Source organism: Ascaphus truei, chromosome 11, assembly GCF_040206685.1.
Source record: "Ascaphus truei isolate aAscTru1 chromosome 11, aAscTru1.hap1, whole genome shotgun sequence".
NCBI classification, from domain to species: domain Eukaryota; kingdom Metazoa; phylum Chordata; class Amphibia; order Anura; family Ascaphidae; genus Ascaphus; species Ascaphus truei.
Genome location: NC_134493.1, coordinates 11,837,258 through 11,860,275, shown reverse-complemented (window position 1 = coordinate 11,860,275; position 23,018 = coordinate 11,837,258). Strand labels below are relative to the sequence as shown.

General features: G+C 45.0%; 1 protein-coding gene across 2 annotated transcripts in view; it reads right to left on the bottom strand.

The window, feature by feature from the left end:
- LOC142462942 (hemoglobin subunit alpha-5-like) overlaps positions 1–20,350 on the bottom strand; it is a 30,462-nt gene extending 10,112 nt beyond the window's left edge. Inside the window, exons 1-2 of one of the 2 annotated variants that reach the window (XM_075565158.1) lie at positions 19,842–20,350; positions 9,970–10,158 (exon numbers count right to left, since the gene is read on the bottom strand). The gene's annotated coding sequence lies outside the window, so the exon portion shown is untranslated. The remainder of the gene's footprint in view (positions 1–9,969; positions 10,159–19,841) is intronic. The other variant, XM_075565157.1, reaches the window with a different exon arrangement.
- Between the last annotated feature and the right edge of the window lie 2,668 nt (positions 20,351–23,018).

The following is a 23,018-nucleotide window of genomic DNA, read 5'->3' as shown; positions in this document are numbered from 1 at the left end:
GTGTCTGAGAGTGTGGGAGAGTCTGGGAGAGTGTGTGTCTGAGAGTGTGGGAGTGTCTGGGAGGGTGTGTGTCTGAGAGTGTGGGAGAGTCTGGGAGAGTGTGTGTGTGTGTGGGAGAGTATGTCTGAGAGAGAGAGTGTCTGAGAGTGTGAGAGAGAGTGTATGTCTGAGAGAGTAAGTGAGTATGTCTGAGAGTGAGTAAGAGTGAGTGTCTGAGAGAGTGAGTGTCTGAGAGAGTGAGTGTGCCTGAGAGAGTGAGTGTGTGTCTGATAGAGTGAGTGAGAGTGTGTATGAGAGTGAGTGAGAGTGTGTCAGAGAGTGAGAGAGTGAGTGTCTGAGAGAGTGAGTGTCCGAGTGTGTGTCTGAGAGTGAGTGTGTGTCTGAGAGAGTGTGTGTCTGAGAGAGTGTGTGTCTGAGAGAGTGAGTGTGTCTGGGAGAGTGAGTGTGTCTGAGAGAATGAGTGTGTGTCTGAGAGAGTGAGTGTGTGTCTGAGAGAGTGAGTGTGTTTCTGAGAGAGTGAGTGTGTGTCTGAGAGAGTGAGTGTCTGAGAGAGTGAGTGTGCCTGAGAGAGTGAGTGTGTGTCTGATTGAGTGAGTGAGAGTGTGTATGAGAGTGAGTGAGAGTGTGTCAGAGAGTGAGAGAGTGAGTGTCTGAGAGAGTGAGTGTCTGAGAGTGTGTGTCTGAGAGTGAGTGTGTGTCTGAGAGAGTGTGTGTCTGAGAGAGTGTGTGTCTGTGAGAGTGAGTATGTCTGGGAGAGTGAGTGTCTCTGAGAGAGTGAGTGTGTGTCTGAGAGAGTGAGTGTGATTCTGAGAGAGTGAGTGTGTGTCAGAGAGTGAGTGTGTGTCTTAGAGTGAGTGTGTGTCTGAGGGAGTGAGTGTGTGTCTGAGAGAGTGTGTGTCTGGAAGAGTGAGTGTGTCTGAGATAATGACTGTGTGTCTGAGAGAGCGAGTGTGTCTGGGAGAGTGAGTTTGTCTGAGAGAGTGAGTGTGTGTCTGAGAGAGTGAGTGTGTTTCTGAGAGAGTTTGTGTGTGTCTGAGAGAGTGAGTGTGTGTCTGAGAGTGAGTGTGTGTCTGAGGGAGTGAGTGTGTGTCTGAGAGAGTGTGTGTTTGGAAGAGTGAGTGTGTCTGAGATAATGACTGTGTGTCTGAGAGAGTGAGTGTGCCTGAGAGAGTGAGTGTGTGTCTGATAAAGTGAGTGAGAGTGTGTATGAGAGTGAGTGAGTGTGTCAGAGAGTGAGAGAGTGAGTGTCTGAGAGAGTGAGTGTCAGAGTGTGTGTCTGAGAGTGAGTGTGTGTCTGAGAGAGTGTGTGTCTGAGAGAGTGTGTGTCTGAGAGAGTGAGTGTGTCTGGGAGAGTGAGTGTGTCTGAGAGAATGACTGTGTGTCTGAGAGAGTGAGTGTGTCTGGGAGAGTGAGTGTGTCTGAGAGAGTGAGTGTGTGTCTGAGGGAGTGAGTGTGTGTCTGAGAGAGTGTGTGTCTGGAAGAGTGAGTGTGTCTGAGATAATGACTGTGTGTCTGAGAGAGTGAGTGTGTCTGGGAGAGTGAGTGTGTCTGAGAGAGTGAGTGTGTGTCTGAGAGAGTGAGTGTGTTTCTGAGAGAGTTAGTGTGTGTCTGAGAGAGTGAGTGTGTGTCTGAGAGTGAGTGTGTGTCTGAGGGAGTGAGTGTGTGTCTGAGAGAGTGTGTGTCTGGAAGAGTGAGTGTGTCTGAGATAATGACTGTGTGTCTGAGAAAGTGAGTGTGCCTGAGAGAGTGAGTGTGTGTCTGATAAAGTGAGTGAGAGTGTGTATGAGAGTGAGTGAGTGTGTCAGAGAGTGAGAGAGTGAGTGTCTGAGAGAGTGAGTGTCAGAGTGTGTGTCTGAGAGTGAGTGTGTGTCTGAGAGAGTGTGTGTCTGATAGAGTGAGTGTGTCTGGGAGAGTGAGTGTGTGTCTGAGAGAGTGAGTGTGTTTCTGAGAGAGTGAGTGTGTGTCTGAGAGAATGAGTGTCTGAGAGAGTGAGTGTGCCTGAGAGAGTGAGTGTGTGTCTGATAGAGTGAGTGAGAGTGTGTATGAGAGTGAGTGAGAGTGTGTCAGAGAGTGAGAGAGTGAGTGTCTGAGAGAGTGAGTGTCTGAGAGTGTGTGTCTGAGAGTGAGTGTGTGTCTGAGAGAGTGTGTGTCTGAGAGAGTGTGTGTCTGAGAGAGTGAGTGTGTCTGGGAGAGTGTGTGTGTCTGAGAGAGTGCGTGTGTGTCTGAGAGAGTGAGTGTGTGTCTGAGAGAGTGAGGGTGTGTCTGAGAGAGTGAGTGTGTGTCTGAGAGAGTGAGTGTGTGTGTATGTCTGAGAGAGTGAGTGTGTGTCTGAGAGAGTGAGTGTGTGTCTGAGAGAGTGTGTGTGTCTGAGAGAGTGAGTGTGTGTCTGAGAGAGTGAGTGTGTCTGAGAGAGTTAGTGTGTGTCTGAGAGAGTGAGTGTGTGTCTGAGAGAGGGAGAGTGTGTCTGAGAGAGTGAGTGTGTATCTGAGAGAGGGAGAGTGTGTCTGAGAGAGGGAGAGTGTGTCAGAGTGAGAGAGTGTGTCTGAGAGAGTGAGAGAGAGAGAAAGTGAGAGAGTGTGTGTCAGAGAGTGTTTCTAAGAGAGAGAGTGTGTCTGAGAGAGAGAATGTGTCTGAGAGAGTGTGTGTCTGAGAGAGTGAGAGTGTGTGCCTGAGAGAGTGTGTGTCTGAGAGAGTGTGTGCCTGAGAGAGACACCAACCGCGCACTGCAACTGTTAGGTATGTATATACAACTTTGTTTTTACTTTGGGCGCCGCGGAAAAATCCTGATCGCCTTGGGGAGCCTTGAACCGAAAAAGTTTGGGAACCACTGAATTAAGATGCTAAGTAGCAGACATGTGCTGCTAATCAAATGCCCTTGATTAATTGATCATCAGCAAGTGTGACCACCTCTATAAAAGCCGAAGATTTAGCAGTTTGCTGCTCCGCAGCATTCAGGCGTGTGTTAACACAATGCCAAGGAGGAAAGACATCAGCAATGATTTTAGAGAAACAATTGCTGCTGCCCATCAATCTGGGAAGGGTTTAAGGCAATTTCCAAACAATTTAAAGTCCATCATTCTACAGTGAGAAAGATTATTCAAAAGTGGAAAACATTCGAGATAGTTGCCAATCTTCCCAGGAGTGGAAGATAAATTCATTCCCAGTAAATTCGTCCCAGTAAATTCATCCCAAGGTCAGACCGTGCAATGCTCAGAGAAATTGCAAAAAAAACAAGAGTTGCATCTGAGACTCTACAGACCTCAGTTAGCATGTTAAATGTTAAAGTTCATGACAGAACAATTAGAAAAAGACTGAACAAGTATGGTTTGTTTGGAAGGGTTGCCAGGAGAGAGCCTCTTCTCTCTAAAAAGAACATAGCAGCACGGCTTAGGTTTGCAAAGTTGCATCTGGACAAACCACAAGACTTCTGGAACAATGTCCTTTGGAAAGACGAGACCAAAGTGGAGATGTTTTACCATAATGCACAGCGCCACATTTGGCGAAAACCAAACACAGCATATCAGCACAAACACCTCATACCAACTGTCAAGCACAGTGGTGGAGGGGTGATGATTTGGGCTTGTTTTGCAGCCACAGAACCTGGGAACCTTGCAGTCATTGAGTCAACCATGAACTGCTCTGTATACCAAAGTATTCTAGAGTCAAACATGAGGCCATCTGTCCGACAGCTAAAGCTTGGCCGAAATTGGGTCATGCAACAGGACAATGATCCCAAGCACACCAACACATCTACAACAGAATGGCTGAAAAAGAAAAGAATCAAGGTGTTGCAATGGCCAAGTAAATGTCCAGACCTCAACCCGATTGAAATGCTGTGGCTGGACCTTAAGAGAACTGTGCATAAACAAATGCCCACAAACCTCAATGAACTGATGCAACGTTGTAAAGAAGAGTAGGCCAAAATCCTCCACAACGATGTGTGAGACTGATAAAGTCACACAGAAAACGATTACTTCAAGTTATTGCTGCTAAAGGTGGTTCTACAAGCGATTGAATCATAAGGTGTACTTAGTTTTTCACACATGGCTTCTCCATTTTGGCTTTATTTTTGTTAAATAAATCATGACACGGTGTAATACGCCATGTGTTGTTGTTCATCTGAGGTTGTATTTACCTAATTTTAAGACTTGCTAAGGAACAGATGATTGTTATTATGTCCTGATATGTAAAACCATGGAATTCAAAGAGGGTGTACTAACTTTTTCACATGACTGTATGTTCCCTACACTTGCCAGGCTAATTACTGGTACACTTCACAACCCAGACTTTACTGAACCCACACAATTAAAACCCTTGCAGCTTTTGAACATAGCTGGAACAACTACTCAAATTTCTACTCATACTATTACTCTCTTTAGCAGGTGATATTGAACCTAACCCAGGTCTTCCCACTTCAACTCTGTCCCATACCCCTGAGAATACCCCCTTCAAATTCCAAAAAGGGCTATCTCTCGCCCATATAAATATCCTGCTGCCCAAACTGGATGAACTAAGGGCATGGTGCTTATGCATAAACCAAAAGCCATCGTTCTTACAGAAACATGGCTAACCCCTAAAACTCCTGATGCACATATTGCCATTCAGGGATACTCCATTTTTAGGAGTGATAGGTCAAAGAGAGGAGGAGGGGTGTTATTTTATATTGCAGACACATTACAATTTACACTGTTACATTGCCCCCCAAGACCAACCTCTTTTGAAATCCTAGTTGGCAGAATCTGCCTCCCCTTCTCTAAGCCCGTCCTGATTGCTGGCATCTACCGCCCCCCTAAAGCCCCTCTTCAATCTCTGACTGATATCACCCAGTTTCTTGGCTCCGTTTCCTCTCTGAATGAGAAGAGTGAGCTGCTATTTCTTGGGGATTTCAACTTCAATTGGCTTGACTCTAAAAACCACAAAATCCACACACAAATCAAGTCGCTTAACCTATCGCAACTCATTTCCCAACCCACACGAAGAAACCTGAAATCGCACAATCATTCCTTGCTTGACTGGATTCTCTCCTCAAATCCCAGCAGAATCCAATCCTCTGGCATCCTTCCTGACATTTTCAGTGACCACGCAATAGTGTACTGTGTAAGGAAATTAAACCGCCCCAATCAAGCCCTAAAGTTCTCCTCACTAGAACATTTAGAAACTTTAACCCACAACAGTTTCTGGCTGACCTTACCAACTGCCCTTGGCACAGAATCGATTTAATTCCTGACCCTGATTCTGCGCTCGACTGTTTCCAATCCGAGTTCTTAAAACTCTGTGATACCCATGCTCCACTACACAGAATAAGGGTACAGAGGGCCCACCTTCCATGGGTTACACCCGACCTTATAGCACTCTACCAGTTCAGGGATGCCTGGTGGAAAAGCTACACAGTAACTGGCACTACCAAGGATCTCAATCACTTCAGATGCCTGCGGAACATGTGCACAAGGCAAACAAGGCATGCAAAAGCACAATATTACTCTGACAATCTCCTCCAGAACACATCAAACCCAGCTAACTTCTGGAAGGTTATCAACAACATATTCCAGCCTTCTAACCATCAACAGCCAAGTAATATCACTAAGGGCGATATTACTCTGACAAACCCCACCGACATTGCAAATGCATTCAATGATTACTTTGTGGGGTGTGCTACTAATTTATTAGCAAAACGCAACCCAAACCACAACCCCGAATCTCATCCTGGGAGTACCCCTATAGGCGCACCCCCTCCAATATTGCCCACAATTTTCAATTTGGCCCAGTATCCGAAGAGGAGATTACACAAGCGCTTCTCAAATTAAAACTAAGCAGCCAATGTGGACCTGACTTACTACAATCTAGGTTCCTAAGACTTGGTGCCCCAGCAATTGCCAAACCGATTGCTTCCATAGTCAACTCTTTCCTGTCTGCAGGCCATATCTCTAAGACCTGGAAAGCTGCCAGAGTTGTCCCAATCTTCAAAAGTGGGGACAAAAACACTGTCTCAAACTACAGGCCAATCTCACTTCTCCCAATCCTATCCAAAGTCATGGAAAAATGTGTCCACTCCCAATTAAGCGATTACTATAACAAGACAAATTTCCCTAGCCAATTCCAATCTGGGTTTCACCCCAAACACTCTACCGTAACTACCCTGCTAAAAGTTTGCAATGAAATCCAGTGTGGAATGGAACAGGGTCAACTCACTGGTGCAGTATTCCTAGATTTTGCAAAGGCTTTTGATACTGTTGATCATGCTATCCTGCTCAACAAACTCCAGAGCTCCGGAATAGGGAAGCATGCTTTAAACTGGTTTCATTCCTACCTGTCAGGAAGATCCCAACATGTGTCCATCTCTGGCTCTAACTCTAGCCCCCTGGATATCACCTGTGGCGTCCCGCAAGGCTCTGTTCTGAGGCCCCTACTCTTCTCAGTGTTCATCAATGATCTTCCCACAGCTTGTCAGGAAGCCTCAATACACATGTACTGTATGCAGATGACACAATCCTATATGCACACAGCCATAGTCTCTCTGACCTTCAACACATACTTCAGTCTGACTTTTTCAGACTCGAAAACTGGATTTCCCAAAACAAACTGTTTTTAAACACTGACAAGACTGTAACAATGGTATTTGGGACCAAGACTAAATTTTTAAAGCTTCCAGCGACTGAGCTCCAGATTAGAACCAACACTAACACCACCCTAACCCCTGTCACTAGTTTTAAATACCTGGGCATATGGTTTGACTCCCACTTAACATTCGGGATGCACATTGATACCCTGACAACCAAGACCTATGCCAAACTAGGGGTACTTTATGGGAATAAATCCTCCCTAAGTCTCCTGGTCAGAAAACGTATCGCACAGCAGATACTAATGCCAATTATTGACTATGGAGACATAGTATACTGTATGGCACAGCACCTCAAACCCACCTTAGCAAACTTAACACCCTCTACAACTCAATTTGTCGTTTTGTTCTCCAATGCAACTACAACACACATCATTGCGAAATGCTCAAAGAACTAGATTGGTCATCACTCGAGTCTAGGCGCAAAGTTCACCTTTCCTGTCTTGCCTTCATATTCTTTATGGGCAAGCTACCCGCCTACCTGAACAAGCTCCTCACCCCTGCCACATGCAGCACCTATCACCTGAGATCAGACTCCAAAAGACTGTTCATGGTCCCAAGGCTCAACAAAGTATCCGGCCATTCCTCCTTCTCTTACCGTGCACCCCAAAACTGGAACAACCTACCAGAGACTCTCACATCCACCACCAGTTTAAGTTCTTTCAAATCTAAAGCTGTCTCACATTTTAATCAGGTCTGTAACTGTTTCATTCGCTCATAATATATATTATCTTTAACTGTGCACGCAATGTCTTGTATATAATGTATACCTTGTTCATTTACGTAACTGTACTTGTAACCATGTACTATTTGTTTTACTCTGTGCCCAGGACATACTTGAAAACGAGAGGTAACTCTCAATGTATTACTTCCTGGTAAAATATTTTATAAATAAATAAATAACCCCTGAACCCCTATACCAGATTCAGGGTGACAGGGCATGGTCTGGGCATCCCACCTTATACAAGGGACTCCAGGACTGTTCTGGGGATACCTTGAACCCCCATGCCTGCTTTACTTTTCCAGCCTGTGCTGAAGCAGGGAACCCTGGCGGTGAGTCGCAAGAACGTTTCCAGGGTAGGATTTTGCCGGAGCACTGTGCTTCAATGTGCCCGAGAATCTTACCTGATTCCCGGGTACGTCTTTGGGGTGACCCCTAAGTCGGGAACCCCACTACATAGCAACAATCCGATTGAAGATTCTCTGCAAACCCCACCCTCAAACTCACGGCCTCGCAGGCTCCACTGCCCAGCACCCCTGGAAAGGCAAAATACAGAAAATATTGACTTGTCGCATAATTACTACACAGTCTCAGTGATACACATACGACAATAGAGTCCAAGAGCTGACACGCTAGGACCATTACACACGGATCAGGGGTAACCAAGTGGGCTGAACCTTTATTATTGAGCCTGGTTATCCCGTCACCACCACTTCTTCCCATTATGTGTTATTTGTATTATTTGTTATTTATATGATTTTCTAAAACTATCAATGAATAAACAAATACCGAACAACAGAAAGGATCACATTATAGTAATCGGCCCGATTACCCTCTTTTTATTTACAAACCCAATTAATGAGGATTCTTCCAGTTAAAACCACTTCTTAAAAGAAGCCTTTCCATGGAATTAGGGATCCTTAGATTGTTTAAAAAAAAAAAACATTACTGTTAATTACCAATTGATTCTGCAGTACTAACACACTGATGTTAATGAGGAGGAGCGGCTCAGTGAGTAAAGACATTGACTAGCACTGAGTTTCAATTCCCAGTGTTGGGCAAGTCACTTTATCTCCCTGTGCCTCAGGCACCAACATCCGTGCCTGCAAAATGTCTCTGTAAACACAAGAACAAACAATTATAATTTATTATAATGAAGGAACTTTTGATTCCTGTGTGTTTATCTGATTTGCAACCCACCTTTTTCACTACTTTATCTTTATTTTATTTAGTATAAATTGTTAGAAATCTGTTTATATATTAAAATGTATGAATGAGAACTTATATCAAGACAACTGAATGAGAATATGGTGTAAGATGTAGAATTCATATGTTGCCAAAAGAGAAGAATTGCAGTTAAGGTTTGATGCACAGCAGATGTTGGAGGTTGGCCTAGCTCTCACATTTCAAGGTCACGCCTGATGCTGTGGTTAAAAGTTCTTTGTTAGGCCTCGTCCCCACCAGTCTCTGGTGTCCGCGGCGCAAACAAGATATGGCACTCTATGGGGCCGGCCCCAGTCACTGCTTGCGCGCCTGCAGAATGCTCGTGGCATCATGGCCGTGCCCCCTCCATGCCGCCGCCAAAAATCTTGTCTTGGCCCCCCTGCTCTTCTCTGACGCGCATCCTATTGCGACCCTAGGGCCGCAGATCACGGCTTAAACTGGTGCACGAGCTGCCAGGCGCTCCGGCGCGGCTGTGCACGCAGTTACTGGGGACGTAGCATTAGAGAGAACCAGAGGAGAAAGGGGGCAGAATTATTGATCAATAAATTCAGTTGTTCCCTGATCAACTTCCTCTCTTCCCAAGAACTCACTCTGCAAGAAACATCTATGTCTTGTTCTATAGTAGGTGCGGGCGCGCGTGCATGTGACGCACACGTTTTGTGTGTACAGTGCCTGCTGCCGGGAGCGACAGGTTTGCAGTGTGTGTGTGTATATTTATATGTATATGTAGCTTGTGTGTTATTAATTTATTATACTGTATATTTAAAAAATAAAATAAAAAGAGACACGTTATGTAAGCCATTTCTCGACTTGTACACATAATACAATTTTATCGTTAAAGTCAATTTAACATCCAAGTAAATCTTTGATATATTTAATCATTGTGCACCATCATTTCTTAATCCCATTTGTAGAAAAAGAAGTCCTCTGGTGCATGGATCAGTGAAAAAGTGAAGAAAAAGATGTAAAACAATAGTGTGATTGTGACTGTCGGGCCCAGAGACCGGCATATTAAGGATTAAGTCCCTGGCCCCTGTCCGTCTGATGGATGTACAGGATTGCCCTGTACACCCATCTATCTACCTGTGGCCAGCATGTGAAGTTTAAACTGTAATAATATGTAAAGCAATGTTGATCTTGTATGTATGTGGTGCAATGTTCAATGCATTTCTTTGTTCCCTGGGCAAGGTTGGCTGGTAATACTCTCTCTCTCTGTGTGTCTCTCTCTCTCTCTCTCTCTCTCTCTCTCTCTCTCTCTCTCTGTGTCTCTCTCTCTCACTTCCCACAAGATAACAGCGAGCGCACATAAAAAACAGAATGATAATTATGATAATGAGTTAGATGGTGATAAAACAAATGAAATGTTAGAATAGGGTGTTGGAAAAGGATCATATAAATTTACACTCACACGGCCAAATGTGAGTGGCAGTCACATCTGTTGCAGAGTATGATTGTCTCTGATATCGTCACTGCTGTACTCGCGACTCTGGAACGTCAAATCTTCTTCCTGGGATGCTAAAATCAGTGTGGATACTCCTCTAGACTGTGTTTGCGAATCTTCTAGGGTCTCCTCACTGTAAAATTCCTCCGATGGTACCTCAGAGAGAAGGTGAGAGTGGCAAGAATTGATCCCAAACAACCAAATAATAAATAACTGATAGGGAATATGAGCATGAAATAAAATATTATACTAATCACTCACACGGGCATGTGTGACTGCCCTTGTAGAAAGAATTTTGCAGACAATCTTTGATGCTTCTGCCTCATGTTTCATCCAATGGGACCTCAGACAGATAAGTAGAAACAGTGGGGGTTGGTCCCAGAACAAAATACCGGGAAATACTTGGTATGGATATAGAAAATATATATATACTGTAATCACTCACATGGGCTTATGTGAGTGCCCTCATATAACAGGTACTTGACTCCAGATATGTTGGTTCATACGCAGCTCCTCTTAATATAGTGGAAGGCAACGTGAGATTGGTAATAGGAGGTAACAACTTTATTGGACATAAGGTAAAGAACAAAATAAATTAAAAATAGGAGGTGTGACTTACACTAAAAAGCAAATAAGTCCTGTAACTGAGATGCTGTCCATCACCTGCCTGAGATAGACTGAGTCTGGTAGCTGACCCTCAGCTGTGCGGGAAGGCAACACATGCCCACCAGAAGATGGATCATGAGGATGCGGGAGATTATCCAGTGGTGAAGAAAGTCCTACTAGCCACTACGAAATTACCCCCGAGCCATACAGGCTTCAGTTTAGGGAGTCGGACAAAGTCTCAAAGACATTTGGATTTTGTAGCCCGGATTGCCCAACATGTCAAGAGATGGGTTACCGGTCAAGGAGTGAGCACTTTCAAATCATAGTTACATTGTAGATGGGGTTGAAAAAAGACATGCGTCCATCAAGTTCAACATATGCTAAATTTAGACAACAGATACTTTATCCTATATCTATACTTACGTATTGATCCAGAGGAAGGCAACAAAAAACCTCAGTGAAAAATCATCCAATGATATCTCATAAGGGGAAAATAAATTCCTTCCTGACTCCAAGAATTGGCAATCAGATTATTCCCTGGATCAACATCTTTCCCACGTTTACTTATTTGGTTTATCCCTGTATACCTTTCTTTCTAAAAAGATGTCCAACATTTTTTTGAACAAATCTTCTGTGTCTGCCATCACAGTCTCCATGGGTAACGAATTCCACATATTAACTGCCCTTACTGTAAATAACCCTTTCCTTTGTTGCTGGTGAAATCTCATTTCCTCCAACCTTAAGGGATGACCCTAAGCCCGTTGTACTGTCGTTGGGATAAATAGTTATTTTGAAAGCTCCTTGTACTGTCCCCGAATATATTTGTATAGTTATCATATCCCCTCTTAGACACCTCTTTACTATATGTAAATAAATCTAATTTAGCTACCCTCTCCTCATAAGTTAGATTGTCCATCCCCTTTATTCATTTGTTGTCTCGTCTCTGCACCCTCTCTAGTTCCATAATGTTGCAGGGAGGTTGCAACGACACATGGGTTATCTGAGGGTAGGATTTTATTCACTGCCTCAAAACAGGAAACGTAAAAGAGCTTACTTTCAGCATATTAGAACAATCAAAATAAAAAGTCACGAACAGGGCTTTCCCCTTTGCCAAAAGACTCAATCTTTAGTCCCGGGCTTGGACTATGCCCTCAGGGAAACATAAGGGCCTTTGCAGCATGGTTGGCAGAGTAGCCCTCCATTGGGTATACAGTCTTATAGACTGTTGAAGTTCTTTCAGGAAAACGGGGATTCAAGTCCAGCGGTCTCATAGGGAGTAAAATTATCCAACCAAACAGACCATTTGTCAGGGTTTCATTTCTCCTCCCGAGGGAGTGTGTATCCCCGATTTACACAGAACCAGAATACTGTGAGTTCCAGGCTTTTAAAGCCCTCTAACGAGCCAGATGAAACCTGGTTAATATAGTCAGACGGCTCTCAGGCTGAGATTAACCTGATTGCTACTGGGCTCAACAGCTATATAATAGGGTACACAGTCTAATACATAGCGATCAGGCAGAGAATCGACCATGTTACACCATTCCTTTGTTTAACTGATCCACCCCCCTCCTTCAGCTCACCCCTGTGCTTAAACTGTCCTCCTCTGCTTGCAGCACCCCGCTATGCTCCACCAATCCCCCCTCCTGTGCTCAAAGGATCACCCTCCCCCCCATACCTTTGCTCAACTGACCCCACTCCCTCTTACCCCATTGCTTAATAAATCCTCCCACTTGTCTCTTTGCTAAACCAATCCCCCTCAAACTCACCTACCCCATCACTTAAACCGATTCACCTACCCACCACATTATTAACCGATCTGCTCCCTACCACCCCTTCCTCAACTGATCACTACCTCCAGCCCGTTCTTTGCTTAACCGATCCCCTCCTCACTTCCACTTGCCACTTTCCTCAACCTATCCCCCTCTCCCTCCTACCCCTTCCCTCAACTGATCTCCCTGCTGCTTCACTCAACCGATCCCACCAACCCCTTCGCTCAATGAACCCACCTCCCACCCACCCCTATGCTTAACTGATCCCCCATCCATCCCAAATTCCCCGTCTACTGACAGCTTCATCGCTCAAGCGATCCCCATTTTCCCTCCCACCCTTTTGCTTAACTGACCCCCCTCTCTCATACCCTCTCAACCAGCCTCCCACCCGCTTGGTCCTTTGCCCAACCGATCCCCCCTCCCAAATACAAGTCATACAATCTTCACTAAAAAATGTTTTCTATATTTACTATAAATAGTTGTACATTTTTTCACCAAAGAGAAAGTTGGAGTGAATTTCCCAAATTTACATGTATTTCGTTTCCCTTTGTATTAGATGCTGGATAATGATTCTTGTGTATGTAAAGAATTAAAGGCTTGCATTGTTTCTCCTGTTACTATTAAATATTTACCGTCCTGTATGTTAGAATTAAACTGCTCCCTATCAATAATCAAACCAATGTTTTATTGCAAGACCCTAAAAACACGTGAAATAAGTTAGGGGAGACACTTCCAGGCATATGTATCCAGGCAAAAGTGGTGCCGTTCTGGGTCAAAAACATTGCTCCAGATGTATCAGAGAAAAAATAATTTCTCTGGGATTTAGTTTTTGATACACCTGGGTGGGTTTTTTATATGAGAATTGCACAATTTGTCCTCAATACATATTGTATTGTATGTCTTTATTTATATAGCGCCATTAGTGTACATACAGTAGCGCTTCACAGTAGTAATACATGTGGTAATCAAATAAATAACAGATAATATAAATAACAGATCATGGGAATAAGTGCTTTAGACATAAAAGTAACATTTCGGAAGAGGAGTCCCTGCCCCGAGGAGCTTACAGTCTAATTGGTAGGTAGGGAGAACGTACAGAGACAGTAGGAGGGAGTTCTGGTAAGTGCGTCTGCAGGGGGCCAAGCATTATGTATCGTGTTTAGAATATCCACAGTGCTATTCATATGCTTCTTTAAGCAAGTGTGTCTTAAGGTGGGTCTTAAAGGTGGATAGAGAGGGTGCTAGTCGGGTACTGAGGGGAAGGGCATTCCAGAGGTGTGGGGCAGTCAGTGAAAAAGGTTTAAGGCGGGAGAGGGCTTTAGATACAAAGGGGGTAGAAAGAAGACATCCTTGAGAAGAACGCAAGAGTCTGGATGGTGCATACCGAGAAATTAGGGCTGAGATGTAAGGAGGGGCAGAAGAGTGTAAAGCTTTAAAAGTGAGGAGAAGAATAGAGTGTGAGATGCGGGATTTGATCGGAAGCCAGGAGAGGGATTTCATGAGGGGAGATGCTGAGACAGATCTCGGAGAGAGTAGAGTGATTCTGGCAGCAGCGTTTAGGATAGATTGTAGGGGAGACAGGTGAGAGGCAGGAAGGCCGGACAGCAGGGCTTTAATGTAAACATAAAAGCCTCTAAATATTTATCAAAATGTGTACATCCAGGTTTCCAGAATGGAGGATTATGGCAAAAGATTTATTAACAAAGAAGGGGGGGGGGGAGTACCCCTAGGTGGTTGGTGTGTACCTCGCACATTATCAGAATTAGTTATTCTCACTCACTCATTAACCCTTCCCATGCGGTAGGGCTTTTTGTTTCATTTAGGATCTTTTTCTCAGACGCTTTGGGATACTTAGAAAATCAGCTGTAATCGCAATTAATTCAATTGTATAATTGCGATCTAATCAATTGAGTCAACAGCGGATTTTTAACACCAATAATTAGCGCTCTGTTCTAGCACACCGACACCTCTCCTCGTTTTAATTTGTTTTAAATTATTTTACTGTGGTTCATGTTTTGTGCTCACTCCACTACACATATATATTTTAATTCAATGTGTTAATAACAATTTAAATTTTAAGCCCGAATAGGGGTGTTCTTCTAGTGCGACACAATAGGGAGCTCTCTTTATTTCTGTCTAAAAGATTTATTAAACCCAATAGCAAGTAACATCTTCTGAGATCCAAGAGTGAAGAGTTGAATTTTTTTTTTGCCTAATTTGACATTTTGGAAAATGTATAGAACTTTCTAAACTGAGTAAATACTCCACCAATTTAATAACTAGCGTATTGGGATAAAGAAAAGAAAATATTGGACTCTCTGGTCTTCAGATATTCCAGATCCGATAAATTCATATTCCTGTATGAAAGGAATTAACAGAGTGAGGACATTGGATGAAGATTCCAATGTGAGTGTGTTACACACGTGCGCAGATTCATCACGCTCTGATTCGGGGTAATGCAACCGCTACAACTTTAACTGTCAATCAACAAAGCTCAAAATGCGTGTGCCAAATTCTGCAATAACACACGTGGGATTTGGAAATTCTGGCACAAAGTGAGTAACTGTATCAAAGATTTACTTGGATGCAATGTTGACTTTAACTATTAAAATGTATTATTTGGAGATTAGGCCCTAATTATTGTGAGAGCTACTTGGTTTCCTACATAATTTACCTTATCATGATGGGGGTTTATTTGATGGCTTTTCTTTTAGTTGTACATTTTGTATGGGGTTAAAAAAGAAGAAGGGAAAAACCAGAAAAGATGCATTAGAAAATAAATGTCCCAATGTGTCAAGATGTTTCTGAGCGGGTCCGGTTAAATACACCCTACCTCATCTTCCTGAACCAACGGTTTCATCAGTAACAGTAGTATGTTAGTACTGGAGAATCAATTGATAATTAGTAGTAATCTATTAGTACTGGGAAATCTATTGGTTATTTCCTCAGTTAAAATGAAAACTTTGTTAAACTGTTACCTTTATATTGGTTATTTTTTACAATTAGTTCTATATAGGTCAATCCTCATAGGACTAGCACTTAAAGAACAGAAAGGTAATCAGGTTTTTAGAACAGGAGGATCCTACAGTACTTGTTGCTAAATATCTATTTCCTCTGTGATAGTTTTGCTGCTTGTGAAGCTACAACGTGTTCAAAAGGATTCCCAATTCCAGGATATTCCTTGTAGCAAACGTGCCCAATGAACCACTGTTGTCAGTTTAGTTAAGAAGCTGGAATGGCTTCTTTTAAAAAAGTGGCTTTGACAGGAAGAATGCTCATTAATTGGGTTTGTAATGAGATAAAAAGAGTGTAATCGGGCCGATTACTTTCTGTTGTTCAGTGTTTGTCTCATCATTGATAGTTTTATTAGTTATATTGCTGAATTGTATACAGAAGGATCCGTAATTTAAAATATTACTTAGCAGCAAGATGAGTATTCCTGTTAATCACTACTAACAGAATGGTGAGTAGCTAATGCTACCTCCTATAATAGGAAAATCACTCCACTGCCCTGTAAATAGGCTTAGTGCATTATCTATCTCCAGCACTCAGTGCTGCAATAGTATATCGCTACAATAGCATCAGTGCTAGTGGCACATTGATCCTGCTGAGTTGCTCAAAATCTTGAGTGTTGGCGATAAGCTGCACGCTTAATATAACATGCCACCTAGTCACGTACACACTGTTGTTGGAACAGGAGAACAGAAGTAGTACAGATGCTATGCAGCGTATAGTAACATACTGTATATGTAACTTTACTAATCGCTGCCAGAAGGGCTGGAAAACATTGCTTTTCAATGCGTTGCATCTAGAGAGTTCATCATACTGTATCTTGAAGGAATATTTTATCTCTGGAGCTCGGCGTACATAAAATACATACATATATAAAGGATATATACAAAAAGAAGTGATGATGCTGGCTGATCTGATAGGATACTCCACGTGTAGGTGATCAAACATGAAATGAAAATAAATAGAAATACATAGTGTAATACTGTTTAACGGCAGTGGATATTCACAGTTGAGTGCAAATAGCCGCACGGCTATTCGCACTCAGTAGAAAATAAAATGGAAAAAAATAAAATGGAAAAAAATAAACATCCCAGCCAGGAATCGAACCCTTGTCCACTCTGCTAATGGCCTGGAGCATAACCACTGAGCTATAAAACTTTCTGATGCTTTGCTCGTGAATAAAGGCATAAAAATCTACTGACATTACAGTGTTCATAGCCGCACGGCTATTCGCACTGTGTAGAAAATAAAATGGAAAAAAAAAGACAGAACACTCTCCTATTGACATTCTGTACCCCCTGCATCTGTAATCAGCGCGGCTTTAGGCCGAGTCCCCAGTCAGCACTGTGACACGTGCCCGGCGGGGGGGGTGGCGCATGCACAGCGCTAGTCCGCGATCTGCGGTCTGAGGGGAGAGAGAAAGTTTGTGACGGGAGGGGGTGTGGCGGTAGGTTTGTGGGGGCGTGGCCATGACGTCCCGCGGCTGGTTCGCCCTCATTGGCTGAACCGCCGGCGGGGGCATGGTCACGCCTCCGTCACAAATGCCAATCTCAAACTCTCAAAGCCTGAGAGGGAGCGGGGCGTGCTGGCACACGAGCGCTGCGCCCTGCTCGGCCGTGCAATTTGTGGCTAGGTGCGCGCTCATCTGGGGGCGCGGCCACAACGGCACTGAGCTGGTTCGCCCTCATTAGGTGAACCGCTTACGTGACGCGCTTGGAGGCGGCAAATTCAATTTTGCTTGCTCTGCAAGCGTCTCAAGCCCCGATGCTCACCCTGGCCAGAAACATAAGGCCTCGGCCAGGGTTCCTGCTAGCGTGCGGAGGCGCGCTGAGGCTCAGGGAAAGCGGGTGCTTTCCCTGGCCTTAGACAGCGCGCCGTCCGGGGGTGCGTCGGGGGCATGTCGGCGGGCGGGCCAGTGACGTCACGGAGCTGGTTCGCCCTACTTCGGCGAACCGCTCACGTGACCGGACCTGCGTGCCAGCAAGCGGGGAAATGTAAAATTTCCCTAAGACCTACGCTTCCGCAAGCGCGCAGAAGCGTAGGCGAGCCCCTACTAAAGCCGCTCTCATTGCGGCTGTAGGGGCTCAGTGCCGAGCAGAAGCGCGCCTCTGCCCGCAAGCACTAAACATGTTGTTTCACGTGGGACCTGCATCGCGAGACAGGTGCTTCATGGCCGGTGTCAACTGCTCTGACCCCCCCCATCGGGCCAGCATCAGCCCCACAACCGCAGCACACTGGTGTGCGCGTAAGCAGTGGCGTGATCCCTGCAGCGGGGCTGGCGGGAACTGCTGTGACCAGCCACTGGCCCCCCCGCTGCACCGCCACCCCTCCCCCCGCATGACAGGGCTGTCCCGTCACCCCCCGCAGCCGCTAGACAACCCACGCAGCCGCGGGAAACCCCCGTACTGCCGCCCCCCACCCGCAGCATTGTTCCCCCACCCCCAGTACCACCGCCAACACCCACAAGCACCCTCACGCCGCACCCCCCCCCCCTGCTGGTAAGTCTGATTTTTGGGGGTGTTTAAAATAAATATAAAAAAAATAACCCACGGGGGTTTCCCGCGGCGGCGTGGGTTGTCTAGCGGCTGTGGGGCGTTGACGGGACAGCCCAGTCATGCAGGGGGAGGGGTGGCGGTGCAGAGGGGGGGGGGGTGTGGCAGTGCAGCGGGGGGCCCGGTGGCTGGTCACAGCAGTTGCCGCCAGCCTCGCTGCAGGCATCACGCCACTGCTCACGCGCGCACCAGTGTGCTGCGGGGGTGGGGCTGATGCTGGCCCGATGGGGGGCGGGGGGTCAGAGCAGTTGACACCGGCCATGAAGCACATGTCTCGCAATGCAGGTCCCACGCGAAACAGGGCTCCCTCTGACGCCGGCGTGCCGGAAGCTTAACACAGACTACTTCCGGCGCTACCACAGGAAGACACCGCGATTTTTTTTGCAGTGATTTCTTATTTTTTTTAATGAACAGGCGCCCGGCCGCGCGTGACCCACGGGGCCAGGGACGCCAGTACCCTTTCTCCCCCGCTGTTGGCGGCCCTGATTAAGATCAATGGTGTACAGCACATATATCGTAACTCGGTTTATAATTGGTATACATCATTATGCATAAGGCCGCGTCCATGTTTAGTGCTTGCGGGCGGAGGCGCGCTTCCGCTCGGCACTGAGCCCCTACAGCCGCAATGAGAGCGGCTTTAGTAGGGGCTCGCCTACGCTTCTGCGCGCTTGCGGAAGCGTAGGTCTTAGGGAAATTTTACATTTCCCCGCTTGCTGGCGCGCAGGTCCGGTCACGTGAGCGGTTCGCCGAATGAGGGCGAACCAGCTCTGTGACGTCACTGGCCCGCCCGCCGACATGCCCCCGACGCACCCCTGGACGGCGCGCTGTCTAAGGCCAGGGAAAGCACCCGCTTTCCCTGAGCCTCAGGGCGCCTCCGCACGCTAGCCGGAACCCTGGCCGAGGCCTTATGTTTCTGGCCAGGGTGAGCATCGGGGCTTGAGACGCTTGCAGAGCAAGCAAAATTGAATTTGCCGCCTCCAAGCGCGTCACGTAAGCGGTTCACCTAATGAGGGCGAACCAGCTCAGTGCCGTTGTGGCCGCGCCCCCAGATGAGCGTGCACCTAGCCACAAATTGCACGGCCGAGCAGGGCGCAGCGCTCGTGTGCCAGCACGCCACGCTCCCTCTCAGGCTTTGAGAGTTTGAGATTGGCATTTGTGACAGAGGCGTGGACACGCCCCCGCCGGCGGTTCAGCCAATGAGGGCGAGCCAGCCGTGGGACGTCATGGCCACGCCCCCGCAAACCTACCGCCACACCCCCTCCCGTCACAAACTTTCTCTCTCCCCTCAGACCGCAGATCGCGGACTAGCGCTGTGCATGCGCCGCCCCCCCCCCCCCCCGCCGGGCGCGTGTCACAGTGCTGACTGGGGACTCAGCCTAAAGCCGCGCTGATTACAGATGCAGCGGGTACAGAATGTCAATAGGAGAGTGTTCTGTCTTTTTTTTTTTCCATTTTATTTTCTACACAGTGCGAATAGCCGTGCGGCTATGAACACTGTTATGTCAGTAGGTTTTTATGCCTTTATTCACGAGCAAAGCATCATAAAGTCTTATAGCTCAGTGGTTATGCTCCAGGCCATTAGCATAGTGGACCAGGGTTCGATTCCTGGCTGGGATGTTTATTTTGTTCCATTTTATTTTCTACTGAGTGCGAATAGCCGTGCGGCTATTTGCACTCAACTGTGAATATCCACTGCCCTGTTTAACACCTAATAATGTGAACACAATTGGACAAACACAAACAATAAATGCTGAGAGCAAACAGATGACTAATATAGTTAAATAAAACACATTTAATATAACACAATAAATCAATACAGTTAATAAACACAATTAAAAATTAATGTGAGTGGTAAGGGTCCCACAAGTATAATCCTGCTGTAGCTGAAGTACCCGCTTACCAGAAGATGGTAGACAGCTGGCAGTGGATAATCAGAGAGTGTCCCCTCTCATCTGTGGCCAATCAGCTCCGTGCGCTCCTCACTGGCATCGACAGCGTGTTGGTATTGGCGTCGACTCGAGGTGGAGCAACAACCCTGCCCACGCTGGGACAGACCTCTGCGGCTTTGGATATCCTACTTCCGCTGCTTGTTGCACGTGTGCAGGAGAAAGGCTACTGTGGACCGCCAGCTGCAGATTCGCCAAATCCCTGGCCCGCAGTACTGCGGGGATGGTAACAGCAGATTCACCAAATCCCTGGCCCGCAGTACTGCGGGGATGGTAACAGCAGATTCACCAAATCCCTGGCCCGCTGTACTACGGGGATGGTAACAGCAGATTCACCAAATCCCTGGCCCGCAGTACTGCGGGGATGGTAACAGCAGATTCACCAAATCCCTGGCCCGCAGTACTGCGGGGATGGTAACAGCAGATTCACCAAATCCCTGGCCCGCAGTACTGCGGGGATGGTAACAGCAGATTCGCCAAATCCCTGGCCCGCAGTACTACGGGGATGGTAACAGCAGATTCACCAAATCCCTGGCCCGCAGTACTGCGGGGATGGTAACAGCAGATTCACCAAATCCCTGGCCCGCTGTACTACGGGGATGGTAACAGCAGATTCACCAAATCCCTGGCCCGCAGTACTGCGGGGATGGTAACAGCAGATTCACCAAATCCCTGGCCCGCAGTACTGCGGGGATGGTAACAGCAGATTCGTTCGCGCTCGGCTCGGGAGGGGGGGATTATCCAAGAAGGGTCAGCGGGGGACTCAGCAGATAGTGAGGCAGTGTATACGTGGGACCACCCTACGCGTTTCGGAAGACGCGGCTTCCTTCCTCAGGGGTGTGTATATGATGATACTGTATCTTGTTGCAGAAGTTTTACCCAGTTTTGTCCTGACTCCTATCCATCGAGTTCTCACCTCTCAGAGGAGCATGTTGTTAAATCACGTCAGCATAGGGCAGCATGAAAAGTTTGTAAGTACCCCCTCTGTATAGAGGTAAAAGTGGTGGAAGTTTGTCATGTGCAAGACAAACTGCATCAGATATCACGTATGAAAGAAAAAATCCTGTTTATTTGATGGGAATTGTTATTTTTTTTTAATACATTGGGTACAGTTGTTTTTCCCGATTTGAGCCACTTTTTCATTGCCACATATATCCCACTACATTTTATTTCTTTACATTCATACAGGGTTATCTATCTATTGGGCCGATGTACTAACATCTTATTTGAAAGAAAATTGTGCATCAAAATTTTAGTTTTAATAAAAAATACAAACTTTCATAAACTATGCATCCTATGTGTAAAGGTTGTTATATGCTTTTATACATATGATGCATAGTTTTCTGTTTGAAATGAAGTTTGACGCATCACGTCATGTTAATTACCTAATTACAATTTAAGTTAAACAGTTACACAGTTACATAGTAGGAGAGGTTGAAAAAATTCGTACATCCATCAAGTTTAACCTATGCTAAATTTAGACAACAGATACTTTATCCTATTTCTATACTTACTTATTGATCCAGAGGAAGCAAACAAAAAACCCCTGAGTCATATCATCCAATGATATCTCATAAGGGGAAAAATTAATTCCTTCCTGACTCCAAGAATTGGCAATCAGATTACTCCCTGGATCAACATCCTTCCCATGTTTACTTATTTGGTATATCCCTGTATACCTTTCCTATCTAAAAAGATGTCCAACCTTTTTTTTAACAAATCTATTGCATCTGCCATCACAGTCTCCATGCTAATGAATCCCACATTTTAACTGCCCATAGCTGCCCTTACTTTGTTGCTGGTGAAATCTCCTTTCCTCCAACCTTAAGGAATGCCCCTGAGTCCTGTGTACTGCCCTTGGGATGAATAGTTATTTTGAAAGTTCCCTGTACTGTCCCCGAATATATTTGTATATAGTTATCATATTCCCTCTTAGACGCCTCTTTTCTAATGTAAATAAATCTAATTTAGCTAGCCTCTCCTCATAAGTTAGAATGTCCATCCCCTTTATTAATTTGGTGGCTCTTCTCTGCATTCTCTCTAGTTCCAGAATGCAATTTCTAAGGAGTGGTGCCAAAAATTCTACTGCATATTCAAGGTGTGGTCTTACTAATGCTTTGTAAAGGGGCATAATTATGTTTACTTCCTTGCTATCCATTGCCCATTTAATGCAAGATAAGATCTTGTTTGTCTTTGCAGCTACTGCATGACTTTGGGCACTATTGCTAAGCCTGCTGTCTACAAGAACTCCTAAATCCTTCACCATCAAGGATTCCCCCAAGTTAAAGTTAAAACAGAATTCTGTATATTTTTTTAAATTTATAACTAGTATTATTTGATATAAATGATTAGTGTAATATTATTTATAATAGCCAGTCATACTGTGAAAATAATACATTCTGTTAACTTATATAATGATACATTGTGCTGCGTCAAATACAATTTTGATTACTACATAGTAATTTCATTCTACACTCACTATTAACAGACTGAAGAGTTTATGCCAAACTGATCAGAATTATTATTTTTTTGCTGCTAATGCTGAGGATTAAAACATTTCAGATTAATATATAGGCACAAACAAGAGCTATTTAAAGAGATTTGTCTGTGCCAATTTGAAGCATTTGAAGCAATGTGTGATGCTTAGTACAGTACAGTGGCCCCGATGTATAAAAGAAAGAAAATCACATTGAAATCAACATTTTCTTATATATATATCTGGATCATTGTTTTCACCCCTGAATTGCTCCTCTTTTGCCTTGATACATATGCCCAATTCTTACTTGTATTTTTCAATAATAAACATATATTTATGGTGTTTGTCTCACTAATTATCTGCAAGGTGAATCTGACCACATTTCAAACATTTTAAAGCAAGATTATAAATAAAACATAAATGTCTCAGTAAACATTTTTCAAATAAAGTCTTCTGATTCAATTTGTGATGACTATTTCCAGAAGAGTCTTTACCAATAAATTAAGTTTAAAAACATGCCTTTTTATTGATGAGTCAGGGCCATTCCCTTATCAGTAGATATTGATGACAATGTATGCAGTCAGGAAAAAATATGTGCTGTCACTTACATGTTGCAGTGACTGTATGCGGAGATACACATGGTAAATATATCAGG